This window comes from Alosa pseudoharengus, unplaced genomic scaffold (genome assembly GCF_046254945.1).
Source record: "Alosa pseudoharengus isolate Yale_2024_CS ecotype anadromous, Long Island Sound unplaced genomic scaffold, YU_APseudo_1.1 YU_APseudo_1.1_scf_10, whole genome shotgun sequence".
Classification (NCBI taxonomy): Eukaryota; Metazoa; Chordata; class Actinopteri; order Clupeiformes; family Clupeidae; genus Alosa; species Alosa pseudoharengus.
The window spans coordinates 4,461,731-4,478,251 of NW_027468565.1; the positions used below are offsets into that span (position 1 = coordinate 4,461,731).

The 16,521-nt window shown below is 40.0% G+C and overlaps 1 long non-coding RNA gene across 1 annotated transcript; it reads left to right on the forward strand.

Moving 5' to 3' along the window:
• The first annotated feature begins 2,429 nt into the window (after positions 1-2,429).
• Positions 2,430-5,849, forward strand: LOC143139118 (uncharacterized). The gene is made up of 3 exons (XR_012990339.1): positions 2,430-3,007; positions 3,559-3,655; positions 3,912-5,849. It is a non-coding gene; the product is annotated as an uncharacterized LOC143139118 (long non-coding RNA).
• Positions 5,850-16,521: the final 10,672 nt, after the last annotated feature.

Below are 16,521 nucleotides of genomic sequence, written 5' to 3' on the forward strand. Positions count from 1 at the left end.
TTAACACCATCCAACCCCTCAGACTGGGAGACAGCTCTTGCAGATAGGTGTGGACGCTCACCTGGTAACCTGGATTACAGATTACCTGACCGAGCGACCACAGTTCGTCAGACTGAAGAACTGTCTCTGACACTGTGATCAGCAGCACCGGAGCGCCACAGGGAACTGTGCTCTCTCCAGTCCTGTTCACCCTGTACACATCTGACTTCTGCTACAACACCGAGTCATGCCACATGCAGAAGTTTTCTGACGATACTGCAATTGTGGGGTATATCAGGAACGTGCAGGAGGAGGAGTACAGGAGCCTGGTGGAGGACTTGGTGCAATGGTGCAAACTCAATCATCTTCAACTCAACACTTCAAAGATCAAGGAGATGGTGGTGGATTTCCGCAGGTCTAAGCCCACTCTGCTACCAGTCCCCATTGATGGGGTCAATGTGGAGGTGGTAAGCACCTACAAGTATCTGGGTCTCCACCTGGACAATCAGCCAACACTGACGCACTCTACAAGAAAGGGCAGAGCAGGCTGTACTTCCTGAGGAGGCTGCGGTCCTTCAATGTGTGCAGCAAGCTCCTCGGGATGTTCTACCAGTCTGTTGTTGCCAGCGTCCTCTTCTATGCAGTGGTATGCTGGGGAGGAAGCACAAAGAAGAAGGATGCGGGGCGACTTGACAGGCTGGTAAGGAAAGCTGGCTCTGTAGTGGGAGCTGGACTGGAGTGCATCACTTCAATATCTGACAAAAGGACCCTGAACAAACTGATCAACATCTTGGACAATGAGTGTCACCCACTCCACAGCACTATTGTTAAGCAGAAGAGCCTGATCAGCTGGAGACTTCACTCACTGCCTTGCACAACAGACAGACTGAGGAAGTAATTTGTCCCCAGGGCCAGGAGTTTTATTTTATTTTATTTTTTATTTGTAGCCTAGGCCCAGGTAGCACCCGATGCGCAATGGACGCACTGTGTTATTCATAGGGAAGCGCTCGTGTCAAGGCAGCTTAGTTAGTCCCGACCTACATGAGATTTTGAACGTTGTTGTGAGAGTGATGAATTTCATCAAAACCCGGTCCTTAAAATCGCGTCTATTCTCCGCACTTTGCGAAGAGATGGTAGCTGACCAAAAGGCTGTACTGTTTCACAGCGAGGCAAGGTGGCTTTCCCGAGGTAAAGTGCTGTCGTGCGTGTTTGAGCTCCGAGTCGCCTCTTCTTGGAGGAAGAGCGCATGTTTGAATCTGCACGCACGTTCACTAATGAACATTTCTTGACGAAGCTGGCCTATCTTAGCGATATATTTGATATATCTTAGCGATACATGAGTTAAATGTCCAGTTACAAGGCAAAGACAAGCACCTACTTCACCTAGCAAATAAGATTACTGCATTCACCAAAAAAACTTGAGGTATGGGACAGGCGCCTCGATCGCGACAGTATTATGCCTTTGAGATTTCTGAGCGAAATCGCTGAAACGTCTGATTCGGGAGCCTCTTGTGATTCCCATGTGTTAAACAGTAGGCCTACATCACATCCCTGCAAAGTTTATTTCAAATATTTCCCAACCAGCAGTGCTCTGTATGACTGGATTATGGATCCATTTAATGCATCATGTTGGTATTTCATTGAATATATTGTACAATGCTGTAAAATGGCCTATGTTTCCTAATATGTTGCTGGAAAACAGAAATATGTGTGTTATTATGTATTTATTTATTTATTATTATATCTGCAGCACCAGCTGATTTTAACTCTGTTGAAGAGGATATATTTAGAACTTGTCATTATTTCAATAAATTTGACAATTTTAAGGTTGACCTACCACTTTCTTAGTGCGATGAGGGACAGGTGGGGCTCGAGAATGCCCCCTTGATCAAAGTGGGGAATGAAAGAAAACGTTTGAGAACCACTGCTCTAAGGAGTGACTCAGAAAGTCACGCAGACAACTGTCTCACTCTCAAGACACTAACTTATAGCTGTCTCACTCACAGGGTACTTAGCTACACAATAACATAATGAGAATTTGTTGTCTAGCTCATTGGTTCCTTATACCTTATATAGCTTAGGAAAGCTAACAGCTTTCTATAAGGATCTAGTTTGTTAACTACCACAGTCACGGTCGCGATAGTCTGTCATTTTCAAAAAGTGGGTCCCCAGAAAAAAAGTTTGAGAAACACTGACTTAAGGGGAGAGGAGAGATAGACTTATCTGCATAGTCTGTCTGCCTCTTCACCCCCTCCATGTTTGGATACTGTCTGTCCACTAGCCACTTTTTACCACTGTCTTTCTGCCTCACTGTTTGCGTGCTATATTAGCACATATGCATAACCCCTCCCTCCATGCCACAGCCAAACTGTGGCCACACTTATACCTTTTCTTAAAGGGGTCATAGAATGCAAAACCGAGTTTACCTTGTCATAGATCAATAGCGATAGTTCAGTGGGTGAAATGGAGATACAGAGAACTTCAAAACCCCATCGACACCTCCTTCCTATGCAAATCTCACAATTCGAAACTCCCGCCATAAAACGGGCGAATCCAAAAGAAGCTGCGAGTTTACGCAAACTCGCAGGTGGTACCTTATTTGGCTCTGGCCTGTACATTTGTCACGCCTCAAAATTTACATACAGACCAGCCCACTGGTGCTCTGAGCCCAGGAACGTGAATGGAGAGCGAAGATGAGACAAACACTAGTTTAGCTGCCTGCTCGTTTACTTCCACAGGAATTATAAAGCAGACAGTTCTTCAAGAATATCGAAAAATGAGCCACGGTCATAAATGCAGTGTTCCAGGCTGAAACTTAGGCTACAAAGAAAGCGGAGACTCCATAGTCTTCCCAAGGATTCGAAGTTCGAGGGGCATGGATAATGTTTTTCTACCAGAAGATCCCTGCAAAGTTCGACACTCCGTTATTAATTTGCAAAACCTTGGACAGTTTAAAGATGGATTTGCTAAGCTGCTGTTACTGAAACGAGGGGCTGTTCCGACCGTAAGGTCATCACAACCGCATGCTGTAAGTATTATTTTGTCGCTAAGCAGTTATGCTAACGTGTATCTAGGAAGTAGAATGTGTGATTTAGTTCATTGGCAAGGCTATTTAATTTTCCTGTGTGTCATTCGGATAAAACCCGTGTTGTCATGTTAACCTACATTTTACTATGCATGTTTGTCGAGATCTCTGACAGGTTATGTTCTCAGCAAGATAGCTAACTGAAGCTGAGTAACACGATAGTTTGGTTGCTAAGTTGTAATATAACCCACATAGCTGCTACGTTTTTGACGTCAGAAGTGGAAACAACTTCACGTTATCAATTCAAATGATATCTAGTCGATATGTTGAAAACTGTGTTGTCTAAATACAATGGATTTATTTGCACGTTCTTATTTTAGAACATTACAAGAATGACAACATGACAAACGCAGCATGCCAAACAGATGCTCCAAGTGTGGCATCTTGTGGGGCTTAGAATATTAGCAAATGCTTTTGCTGTGAGTTAACAGCTTGGTGTGTGCATGCAAAAGTGACTTTCACTTGTGTTACAACATTTCTGTTGTTTGGTTTAGGTTTTTATCTTGCAGCCATGCACTTCAATGAGAATGCTGAGTCCCCACAACAGAAGACAGCCAAGGAGAAACTATGTACAGACTTGCCAAACAATTTGTAAGTTTAATAAAATATACTTTTTTTATCACAAACAACAAATCAAAATGTGCAACAGTATAGGCACTAAAAATAACTTATTGATTCACACACAACAGGCTGTCTTAGACCTGATGCTACTGGTGTCAATCATCGTCAGTACTGTAAACAAAGCACAATGTTCAGGGCCATATAATTTGTTTATTGTACAGTATACAGCCTACAATGCACTGTGTTACAGTATCCAATATAAGTCCTCTTTCTTGTCCTCTTCGAGATCATCAAAGACCCTCTTCCTGATTGGGATGCCGTCCAGCGGATTCCTGTGCCCCAAGACTGGTGTGCTCAGCATGACAGACCTTCCATGGAGGATGCTGTTGCTGAACATGAGTCTCGGTTCAGTCGACAAGGGGTCTGAATCCAACGTACTGTCCTGAAGTATCCGGACGCTCCCTCTATATACGTAGCACCACACACAAGGGGATCATGACACGGACGCTTCTTCTAAGGAAACCCCAGCACCTGCTCACAAAAGACCTGTAGGCCAAGTCACTTCATTGCCTGCAACGAGAACAGGGTGGAAAAGCAAATTTGTCATTTTGTTTGTTGATCAAACTGTGTTTTTGCAATATGCTGAACCAATAATAAATGTGTATTGGTTAAAAATATTTTATTTATATACTGTAACTGCTAACACTTGTATCAAATTGTCCTCACCTTTCCTTCCCTCTGATTCTCAAACGGCCATGGTCAGCTCTGTAAATATTCATTGCATTTTGCAAAGAATAAATATAGAGGCACAACGGATCGAGGCCATGATGGTCATTCAGGTCAGCTCCTCAGGAACCTGGGCCATTCTCATAACCTGTAAAAACAAACATAATTTCCCTGCTGTTATTTCGTAATTTTGAATGAGCAGGAAGCACAAAGTAGCTTAAGTAAATGTCTCCAGTTTTAGTTACCAGAGTTGTAAGATCACATAGGCTACTACATGGAAAGAAGGTAATAATCTCAATCAGATGTCAATAGGATAGTTACAAGATTACATTAGACCTACTGACTGTACCTACTGTATTTTAAACAGTGATATTTATAGGATTTTTGATTATTGTACTCTACTCCATGGTATGTAAATGGGGATAAATAAAAGTGTTTTTGAATTGACACAAACGAGAGTAGGCCTAGTAATATCTTCGTTGACCTCGTTTCACTTCAGCCATAGGCTACAAACTGCACAGAGCTCCCAGCTAACTGGACGTCCCGTTGTAAGATCATACAGTATACATGGAAAGAAGGTAAAAATCTCGATAATCAGATGACTTAATCAGCAGGATAGTTACACGAGTACATTAGACCTACTGACATAAACGTAATATTTTCATTGACGCGAGCAGTAGGCTACTCGTTTCACTTCAGCCATATAGCCTACGAACTGCACAGAGCTCCTGCCCAGCTAACTGGACGTCCTGTTGTAAGATCGCATATTACCACTACAATAATGTATGTAACTCCTAATCAGATTACCTATTCAGCAGGAGAATATAACGTTACTTACTGACTAAAACGAGTAGCAGCTACTTTCCTTGCAAGCAGCACTCCTTTCACTACCGTTACAGCATAGCCTGAACTGCCCACGACTGGCTACGAACTTTTCAGCTAGCTTCTAACTGGACATCTCGACAAAAATTGCACAAGGGTACAAGTTGTAAAACATTTGTTTGTGTGCAAATAAATAACTTCTGTTGCTTACAATGCTAAAAATGAACCTAATGTTTAGCTTAGTCTACGACACTAACGTAGTATTACAGCTAGCTAACTGGGCTACGTGTGGCGAAAAGTAAATGACAAAACTTACCACTCTGAAGTAGTCATTTCCAATCTCTGGGCGACTGGTTGCTCCTCTATTTCAGATTCTTCCTCTGATTCAGGGTCAAATATGCTGTTCAACACCTATGTCTCCATAGTATTTCCACCTTGGCTGTTTCAGTGAGTGCTGTTGGCCATGTTTGCGTCTTTGCTCGGGAGCTTCCCTCGTTGTAAACCAACCAATCAGCACGCAGTTTATATAAATATTCATGAGCATACCATACAAGGAAGAAAACCTCTCGTTTCATTCTAGGGCTTTCAACCAGGCTTGCATTAGGGCACATAGAACAGCACATATGCCATTTTCAGCCCAACCAATGTTACACACCCTATTCAGAGACCTTCAAGGACCAGCACAAAATACCCTATATCATCATTCTATCACCCCTTTAATATAGTTATATATATAGATATATAGACTTTATTCTTGCACTGTTGGACTTACTCATTTGCACTATCACCATGGCACTCACTCACACAGAGCACCTTACCTTACCTTACTATGCACAGAGAATCACAGGCTCAGTCCCTGCCTCAGTCATTGCAAGCGCCTCTTGATTGATTAATCACCCACTATGTGGATACTGTTTTTAGAGTTGATTTAGATTAAGTGTTAGTTAGTATAATTTGTATTTTAGTATATTTAGTATATTCTTTATATTCTGCTTTCCTTATTGCTTAGTTGTGTTTTTTATATTATATACTTTTAATTACTTTTTCTGCTGTCAGTGAATGTGTGTGTGTTGTCTGTATGCTACTACCTTGAATTTCCCCTGGGGATCAATAAAGTATCTATCTATCTATCTATCTATCTATCTACATACAATGTCATTAAAGACATAATACAAATATACAAATGAAGATAATACAAAAGTGAAACAGTACGGTTACAATTATACAAAATAAAATTACAAGTTGCACAAAACAAAGACAAAAATTAATAAGTAAATAAATGAAAAAAAAAAACAGGAAAAGAAAAAAGACAATTAACAAGGGGAATTAACAAGAACATTATTGTAATGTTTAAGCAATGTTGTAGCTTTTTTGTTATCCAATCTTTTAACAATTTCAAGAAAGGACTCCAGTTCAGACCTGGCCAGAAATGTAGGCTAGTGTTAATTTTGTCAGATGAGATGTCAATTACCTTTTTTTTTTCATGACTAAGGTGAGACGATGACGAGACTGCACTAATGTCCTAAAACACAGACTAAGATGCATGCTAAGATGCATTATTGTTGACGAAAAAAGATGAGACTAACATTTTTTTTCAGACAAACTTTGCATGAAATAAAAACTAAGATAAAATCTCTCTTCATTTTCGTCTACAAAATGAGAAGACAGAATATCTAGCTGTTACGTTTTTAAAATATTCCGAACGACTTAATGCGCAGCAGCTTTCCTGTAGGCTAGTCTACGTGCTGTTGCTGCAACCCTGTGGCTGCAACACGAAACTACATACCCAGAAGTTAAAGCTTCTCTCATACATATACAAATTAACATCCCCAGAATGTCCATAAGAAAATGTTTAGCAAATAATGTCATCTATTTAACTAGTTACACTGATGATGCCAAGTTTGCTAGCAAGTAAGCTAATATGGAAAGTTCGCTAGCAAGTTAGCTTATATGGAGTGTTTGGGGAATGTGTTGCGTTTGGGCGCATATCGCCATCTAGCATGGCGGAGTAAAACATTAATACTTGGGTCTACGTACAGTGTTTCTCAAACTTTTTCTGGCGAAGGACCACTTATCCAACCAATAAAAAAGAAAAGCATGGACCGACCATCTAGCTAAAAAAAAAAAAGATTAGACCTACTTCAACAGTAGGCTATAGCCACACAATAGGCCTACTCACTGAACCACCTTGCTTATTGCATTTCATGTAAATGCAATGGACTATTATCGCTGTTCTTCTTATTGCATTGCATGTAAATGCAATGGACTATTATCGCTGTTCTTATTACAGTGCATAAAAAATGCACTGTACTGTTCTTCCTAGGCTTCTTCTTCTTCTTCTTCTTCTTCTAACGCGTTAAATGCAGCTTCAACCGTTTAACGTAGAAACTTCATTCAAACTATGTTACGTAGGTCTTACTTAGGACATGAGTGCTATGTATGTTTCATCTTTGTAACTTTTATACTTTTTAAACTATTAATTAAAAACTACTCAAAATTTCCCCATAGACTTAACATTGGGCTGATGACATCACAATAGAGCCATTAAGCAATTAGAATCCTATGCCAGGTGGTCAGGCCACCTGGATCAACTGCCAGTCTCAGGCTTTAAGCATACAAACTGGCTCTATTAAGACTACACATCCTGTTCAACTGCTTCCTCTGCCAAAAACTGTTTCAAAATAAAAGTCCTCACTACAATATTTCACTGTTAAACAATTTAACCCTTTAAACTACTGAACTTTTTAACTGTTCAGCCATTGTAACTGTTACTTGTCATCAACTATGACTCCTACCTACTGTAGCTAGTTAGCATGGTTAGCATAGTTAGCATTGCTAACATTGTTAGCATTTTTAGCAAAACTACTAAAAATGATTAGCTAAGTTAGCTAAGTAACATGGTTAGCATAGTTAGCATTGTTAATTTAGTTAGCATAGTTAGCATAACTGCTAAAAATGATTAGCTAAGTTAGCTAAGTCACATGGTTAGCATAGTTAACATAGTTAGCATAGTTCACATTTTTGACAAATCTGGTAGAAAACATTAGCTAAGTTAGCTAAGTAACATATTTAGCATAGTTAATATGTTAGCATAGCTAATATTGCTAGTATAACTGCTAAAATGATTAGCTAAGTTAGCTAAGTAACATGGTTAGCATAGTTAACATTTTAACATAGTTAACATAGTTAGCATAACTGCTAAAAATGATTAGCTAAGTTAGCTAAGTCATATGGTTAGCATAGTTAACATTTTTGACAAATCTGCTAGAAAACATTAGCTAAGTCAGCTAAGTAACATGGTTAGCATAGTTAACATGTAAGCATAGTTAACATTGTTAGCATAACTGCTAAAAATTATTAGCTAAGTTAGCTAAGTCATATGGTTAGCATAGTTAACATTTTTGACAAATCTGCTAGAAAACATTAGCTAAGTCAGCTAAGTAACATGGTTAGCATAGTTAACATGTAAGCATAGTTAACATTGTTAGCATAACTGCTAAAAATTATTAGCTAAGTTAGCTAAGTCAAATGGTTAGCATAGTTAGCATGTTAGCATTGTTAACATAGTTAGCATTTTAGCATAACTGAGAGATAAGAAAATGATTAGCTAAGTTAGCTAAGTCACATGGTTAATATAGTTAACATTGTTAGCATAGTTAACAGTATTAGCATTATTAGCATTTAAAAAAAAATAACTGCTAGAAAACATTAGCTAAGTTAGCTAAGTAACTTGGTTAACATTATTATCTTTGTTAACATAGTTAGCATAACTGCTAGCAAACATTAAAGCCATTCAAATTGTCAGTTATGGTCTATCTACCTAAATAATTTAACCATTTAAACTATCCACCTATTTAACTGTTCAGTCATTCCAACTAGATTAAACCTCTTCTACCTAGCAAATAATTTAACCATATAAACGATCCACCTATTTAACTGTTCAGTCATTCCAACTATATTAAACCTCACTACCTAGTTCAGTCATTCCAACTATATTAAACCTCATCTACCTCGCAAATGATTTAACCTTTTAAACTATCCACCTATTTAACTGTTCAGTCATTCCAACTATATTAAACCTCATCTACCTCACAAATAATTTAACCTTTTAAAATATCCACCTATTTAACTGTTCAGTCATTCCACAACTATATTAAACCTCATCTACCTAGCAAATAATCTAACCTTTTAAACTATCCACCTATTTAACTGTTCAGTCATTCCAACTTTATTAAACCTCATCTACATAGTTCAGTCATTCCAACTATATTAAACCTCATCTACCTCGCAAATGATTTAACCTTTTAAACCAGTGGTCCTCAAATGGGGGTACGCGTACCCCTGGGGGTACGTGAAGGCACTCCAGGGGGTACGTGAGATTTTAACCCTTAGAACCCGATTGACGCAAAGTGCGTAAAAAAACACACCCTTTCTTCTCTGTTACATTGCTCCGCAACTGTTCATCGCAGTGAGATGAAACCTTTATTGTGTGACAGAGCTGAAGTTGGGCTTTCCAATGAGACAACGCACTTGTCTGTACGTTAAAGTATGAAAATAAAAATCATGAAATGAAATCAAATTGCACCATATTTACAGTCTTTACTTCTCTGCGTTCACCTGCGCACCCATTACTCTCATTTGAATTACTCGCGAACCCGTGAACGCATAGATATGACAAGCATATCAGATGAAAGAGGAGACATGGGGCTATCATTTGATAACAAGTATGTTGATCTTTCTGGCTTATGAAATTAGACGAAGTGACTACAAAATAATAACGTCATGTACAAAAACCAATGCTGCACACCCATTACTCTCGTTTGAATTACTCGCGGACATGTGATCGGATAGATATGCCACGCATGTCAGATGAAAGAGGAGACACGGAGCTATCATTTGATACCAAGTACATCCTTCTGGGTTATAAAACAGACGAAGTGACAGCAAAATAATAACTTCATATAGCTCGACTACCTCACGTTTTTGTCTGTTTTTGTAGCAAAGCATGTTTATAATCCGCTATTGTGTGTTTTCTATGGCAAAGAATGTTCATAATCCCGTTTTGAGATCCTACCAAATTCCTGCATGGCATCCAATTCAAGGCTCGTATTGCATCCCAATTGTTCGGCAAAGAAACACCTTTTTTGTCTTTACTTTGTTCATGGCAATGCAGTAAAAAGTTGTAGAGAATCATGAGTACGCGTAAACTCGGGTCAAGTCGGGTCGGGTTAGTTCGTGTCACAGATATGGAGCGCCGAAAAGTCATTCAATCACTAATCACTATTTCTGTAAGGCACATACCACATATGTCTGTAAATTGCTCAGCCCCAGAGAATTCCTCCACCATGGCAATGACATTGCCAGATTCAGGACAGTCTGCCCTACACACACACATGAAATGCATGTAGAGCTAGCTTGCTGTGGTGAGATACATATCAAAATATAAGAATTTTTATAATACGCTTTTTATATTTTAATTCTTTAAAAATCAAAATAAAATCAATGCTAGTACTAATACATGACATGATGGCAGATCTGGATAGCCTAGATTCTGCTGAAAAACCCCCCCTATATATGATGTGTGTGGCACATACAATGACCAGAATAAATCCTTATGAATAAAGGTAGTGAAAATTCCCTAAAAACAAAGTAGGGTTAAAATATACATAGATTTATGCAAAAATACTGTTCAACTGTTCAGTCATTCCAACTATATTTAACCTCATCTACCTAGTTCAGTCATTCCAACTATATTAAACCTCATCTACCTAGCAAATAATTTAACCATTTAAACTATCCACCTATTTAACTGTTCAGTCATTCCAACTATCTGCAAATAATTTAACCTTTTAAACTATTCACCTATTTAACTGTTCAGTCATTCCAACTATATTAAACCTCATCTACCTAGTTCAGTCATTCCAACTATATTAAACCTCATTTACCTAGTTCAGGCATTCCAACTATATTATACCTCATCTACCTAGCAAATAATATAACCATTTAAACGATCCACCTATTTAACTGTTCAGTCATTCCAACTACATTAAACTTCATCTACCTAGCAACCAATATAGCAACCACCTCAAGTAGCCTAGCAACAGCCTAGCAACCATGTCAAATACCCTAGCAACAGCCTAGCAACCACTTCCACAGTTATAACCTAGCAACCAACATAGCAACCAATGAGTTTAACCTAGCAACCAGCATAGCAACCACCACAACTAACCTAGCAACAGCCTAGCAACCACCTTAAGTACCCTAGCAACAGCATAGCAACCACCATAACTACCCTAGCAACAGCCTAGCAACGATGTCAGATACCCTAGCAACAGTCTAGCAACCATGTCAAATACCCTAGCAACAGCCTAGCAACCACTTCCACAGTTATAATCTAGCAACCAATATAGCAACCAATGAGTTTAACCTAGCAACCAGCATAGCAACCACCACAACTAACCTAGCAACAGCATAGCAACCACCTTAAGTACCCTAGCAACAGCATAGCAACCACCATAACTACCCTAGCAACAGCCTAGCAACGATGTCAGATACCCTAGCAACAGTCTAGCAATATAATATAAAAAAATATAAGAACAGCCTAGCAACCATGTTAAATACCCTAGCAACAGCCTAGCAACCACTTCCACAGTTACAATCTAGTAACCAACATAGCAACCAAGGAGTTTGACCTAGCAACCAGCATAGCAACCACCTCAAGTACCCAAGCAACAGCATAGCAACCACCTAATGTACCCTAGCAACAGCCTAGCAACCATGTCAAATACCCTAGCAACAGCCTAGCAACTACTTCCACAGTTACAACCTAGCAACCAATATAACAACCAATGAGTTTAACCTAGCAACCAGCATAGCAACCACCACAACTAACCTAGCAACAGCCTTGCAACCACCTCAAGTACCCTAGCAACAGGATAGCAACCATGATAAATACCCTAGCAACAGCCTAGCAACCACCACAATGTCAACCTAGCAACCACCATAGCAACATACAGGATTACCCTAGCAACCAGTATAGAAACCACTTAATTTGGCATAACAACCATCGTATGTACCCTAGACACACTATTGTAACTATATCTGATATTTGTTTTTACTCCGTATGATATTTAAATCATATTTTTTGCATTTTCATGCTCTGGTAATTCCTTGGGATAAAAAACGTCTGCAAAATGACCAAGGTTAACTGTATAGCAGTACAAAATATGACCGCCGCTCAGTCCTGCACATTTGCTCCACAAAAATATATCACGCTTCTCAATTTGTCTCCATCTCCTACTCCATGTAAATGAGTGTATGCATGTGTGTGTTTGCTTTTGTGTATATGTGTGCTTCTGTGTGTGTGTGTGTATGTGTGTGTGTTTGCTTGTGAGTGTCTATGTGTTGGGGGGGGTAATGGTGTGTGTTTGTCTGTGTGTGTGTGTGTGTGCTTGTGTGTGTGTGTTTATGTGTGGGTGTGTCTTTATGTGTGTATGCGTGTGGGTGTGTTTATGTGTGTGTGTGTGCGTGCATGTGAGTGTATGCGTGCCTGTGTGAGCATGCGTGCATGTGTATGCATACATGTGTGTGTGTGTACACACGTGTGTCTTTAAGTGTGTGTGTGTATGTGTGCATGTGCGGCGTGTTTTTGTGTGTGTGTATGTACCTGTGTGTGTGTGTTTCAGTGGTGGAGGAAGTACTGAATCTCAGTACTTAAGTAAAAGTACAAATACACAGAGAAATATTTACTTTAGTAAAAGTAAAAGTACCACAATGACAACCCTAAAAGTAAAAAGTACCTGCTTTTAAATGTACTTTAAGTATTAAAAGTAAAAGTATTTGCATAATGATTTATTCTCTTAATATCTATATTCTAAAAGAAAAATTTGTATGGGCTGTGGCATTTTAATTAAGCTAGTTTTAGGTTATACTCGACTAGATAGTTTTAAGCTAATGCAATTGTGCTTACCATCTGTGGCCCAGTTTACATTCTGACCTACAATTCTAGAGACTGTAATTCTGGTTATCTACTAGGGTGATCTGCTGAGTATATCATTCAGCAAAACACGAGAGCCTGAAGTTTAACGGGGTAGACCAGGGAAACGTTGGGTGGATCGTAATGCCAATTCTGCTGATTGGACAGAAAAGTTGCTGAGAAAGGTGTCTTTATGATTAGGTTCAGTTTCACTTGCGCAGACGCACATAGACATTGAATGAGCGCTCACATTTCTAGCCCCCAATTGTAGGCTATGCCTTTTTATTTGATCACACACACAATTAAGAAATATTTCCTAATCTGGAAAATGCTACGTTTTTTTCGGCCAGCGGTTCTATAATAGTCTACCATTCATTTGTGCCGCAAATGATCAGACGTGTGACAGAAGCATGGGCATAGCCTGTAACTTCGCTGATCCGCGGATAGCAATCTCATCGGAGAGGAGGCCCTAACGCTGCAGATAACAGACAGAGAAAGGCACAGAACACAGTTGCATGTCCAGTGTAGCCATGGGTCTGGTGAATATAGCCTACCGAATGCAGATGGCTACAAGCTCACGCTTTGCCTGGTCTAGACTAGAAGCTTATGTTTCAAAGATTTAGAAGCTGGGCACATAGCGCTCCAGAATAGCAACCCCGCCCCCTGCTAAAACAAACGTGTTTGTCAGAGAGAAAATAAATGTGATCATAAAATGTATCGTAAAAAGGAACGATGGTGTTGTAGAAATGTAGCGGAGTAAAAGTACAGATAAAAGTCAAAAGTCAAAAGTAAAGTACAAATACGTGGAAAATTTACTTATAGTACAGTAACGAAGTATTTGTACTTCGTTACATTCCACCACTGGTGTGTTTGCATGCATGTGTGTCAGGGCTCGAATTATCTTTTTGTCTTTAAGGGGGTCTCTCTATCTCATAAAAAGTTGGCACACCCCGCGCATAGCCTAACAAGGCGATACAATGAAATAGCCTAGGTGCAAGTGGCGCTTTTGCGCAGTACAGTATATGCGCACGGTAGGCCTAGGCTTTACCTTGACACACGCACACAACAGACATAGATTGTTCATAGAAATTGATTACTTTTAATTAATTTCAAAATATTATTGATTGTAATAGTCCATATCTCATTTTAATTTCACAATACAAAGAAATAGACTAAACGATTTAGTCTGTGCCATTCTCAATTTCACAACGTAACTCATTTAAACTAGACCACCGTCTCAGATAGGCTATCCTCAGTGTCAAACACAATAATGCATGTAGTGTAACTTATACACAGGGGGAAAAGCACTAACTGGCAGAAATGAATAAAGCCAGCCAAACGATGTTCTAGTAGGCTAATGTGTTGAACCGTGGAAAATTTAATAGACGAACAATTTTAGAGTTTGCACTGAGATATTGTCGGGTAGCCATCGAATATTCCGACATCAGATATTGCTAACAGGTGTTAAAATAGCTGGGAACTTTCCGGAGCTCTGAATGGCTAGCTAGTAGCCTGGCGGGCCATCCTATATCATTGACATGTAGTAGGGGAGTTCGACTTGCGGCAGATCTGTGCAGATCTGACTTGATGTGATGCATGCTGGGTTGAACACAATGCATACTGGGATGGACGCAATGCATACTGGTTAGAAATTCTGTCCGACTTCTGTCAGCCGGGGAAGGACTTACCACCGTGACACCATGTCACATGGCCTTAAAATATCGCGGGAGTCTTACCTAGCGTTCATGGGCTTCGTAAAAACCTTTCTCCGAGTGAAAACATCATCATTCCGCGTCATTCACGTCACTTAATGTGTGAGTCAGAGGTCGGAAACTGGGGCTAGATTTTGCTAACAGAGTTGCCCAGTTAGGGGCTCGTCATCACTTTTGTCGTCACGTTGTAGTTCGTTTGTAGTCCATGTGGCCTTTCATGTCCAACAGTTTTAATGTGAACTTGGGAATTTGCCCTTTTTATCACTTGAAAAGCTGCATATCTTTCTTTCACGAGCATCTTACACTATATTTTAAGCAAATACAATTGTTTGTTTAGGATTAGTGAGTGTATGTTTTAACCTTTGTTGTGGCATCTGTGTTTGTCACACATTCGATGGCTAAGCACTTGAACACTTGCTGTCGGAAAAACAAAGTAGCCATGGGGGCGGTCCTTGTCATTCCGAGGTGCTCTGAATGCACCCTTAGCCTGCAGACAGATCTTGCAGTTGCCTTCCACGAGCTGCACGAGCTGAAACACGCCCTCATGACGTCAGTTCAAAGACGTGATAGGGCCATTTGGGAGGAATGTCCTCATGACGATTATGACTAGAGGCTCATGCTGCCTCCTTATGTTGGAATATGCGAAAATAAACAGAAATCGAAGGGATACCTTCTTATACGTGATTTCTGCAACAATGGTAGGCTAGCCTACTGAAAACGTTTGGATATTCTGTTATTTTCTGCTGTTGGCTAAATAGATAGACACACATATAGGGAAAACACTTGATATTGAATTTATGTGCTACAATGCAGGCCTGTTAACTGTATGACAACATTGGTTTATTTAAACTACATCATAAGAATTCATTTCGTCAGTCATCATGCTCATTTTAATGAGTAAGAATGAAAGTTCTGCTGTGTTTATTGCAAACAACATTCCGCGATATCTCCCGCGATGTCTCCCGCGAGTCACGTCAGGCAGACTGTAGCCTTTCTGTCCGGGATGAGCTGCCCTCTGTTGTAGCTTCTCCCGGCTAGGCTCTGAAGATCACGTTTACGTAGTAAGCCAGACCAAGTCAGACTCAGCCGAAGTCAAACAAGCCTATTGTTAAGGCGGAGCAAGATACTTCGTCGTAGTTCATGTCTATGGGCGCGAAATGGGGCTCGAATCCTGTCTGCATAAAGAGGCGTGTTGATGACGTATTGATGAGCGTACGTTGCAACCCGCCAACAGCAGCGGCATAAATAACCGGCGCACACCTGATATAAAGTCGATTTTCTCCAGACTGGAATGCTCAAAAATGCTAAAAATTTACCTGAAATGTTCACAAGGGTTTGAGGATCATGAAAACGTGCCCGAAATTCACATTCCTAACTCTATAGAACTAAGACCTTAGCATATGTGGTAAAATTCTGAGCTATGCCCATAGACTTCAATGGAGCAGTCGCTGCCTCTGCTCTGCATAAAGGGGGATTTTTGACCCCCCCTCGTGCGATCCGGGTTCCCGGAAGTGGCTCCTGATGAAGTATCTTGCTCCGCCTTAACAATCTTTGGATCTGCCGCAAGTCGAACTCCCCTAATGGGACAGTGGGATGGCCCGGACGCGAATTTTTTTTTTGTAGGGTGGTAGCGGAAGATTCATGAATATTCATTAGGGAAC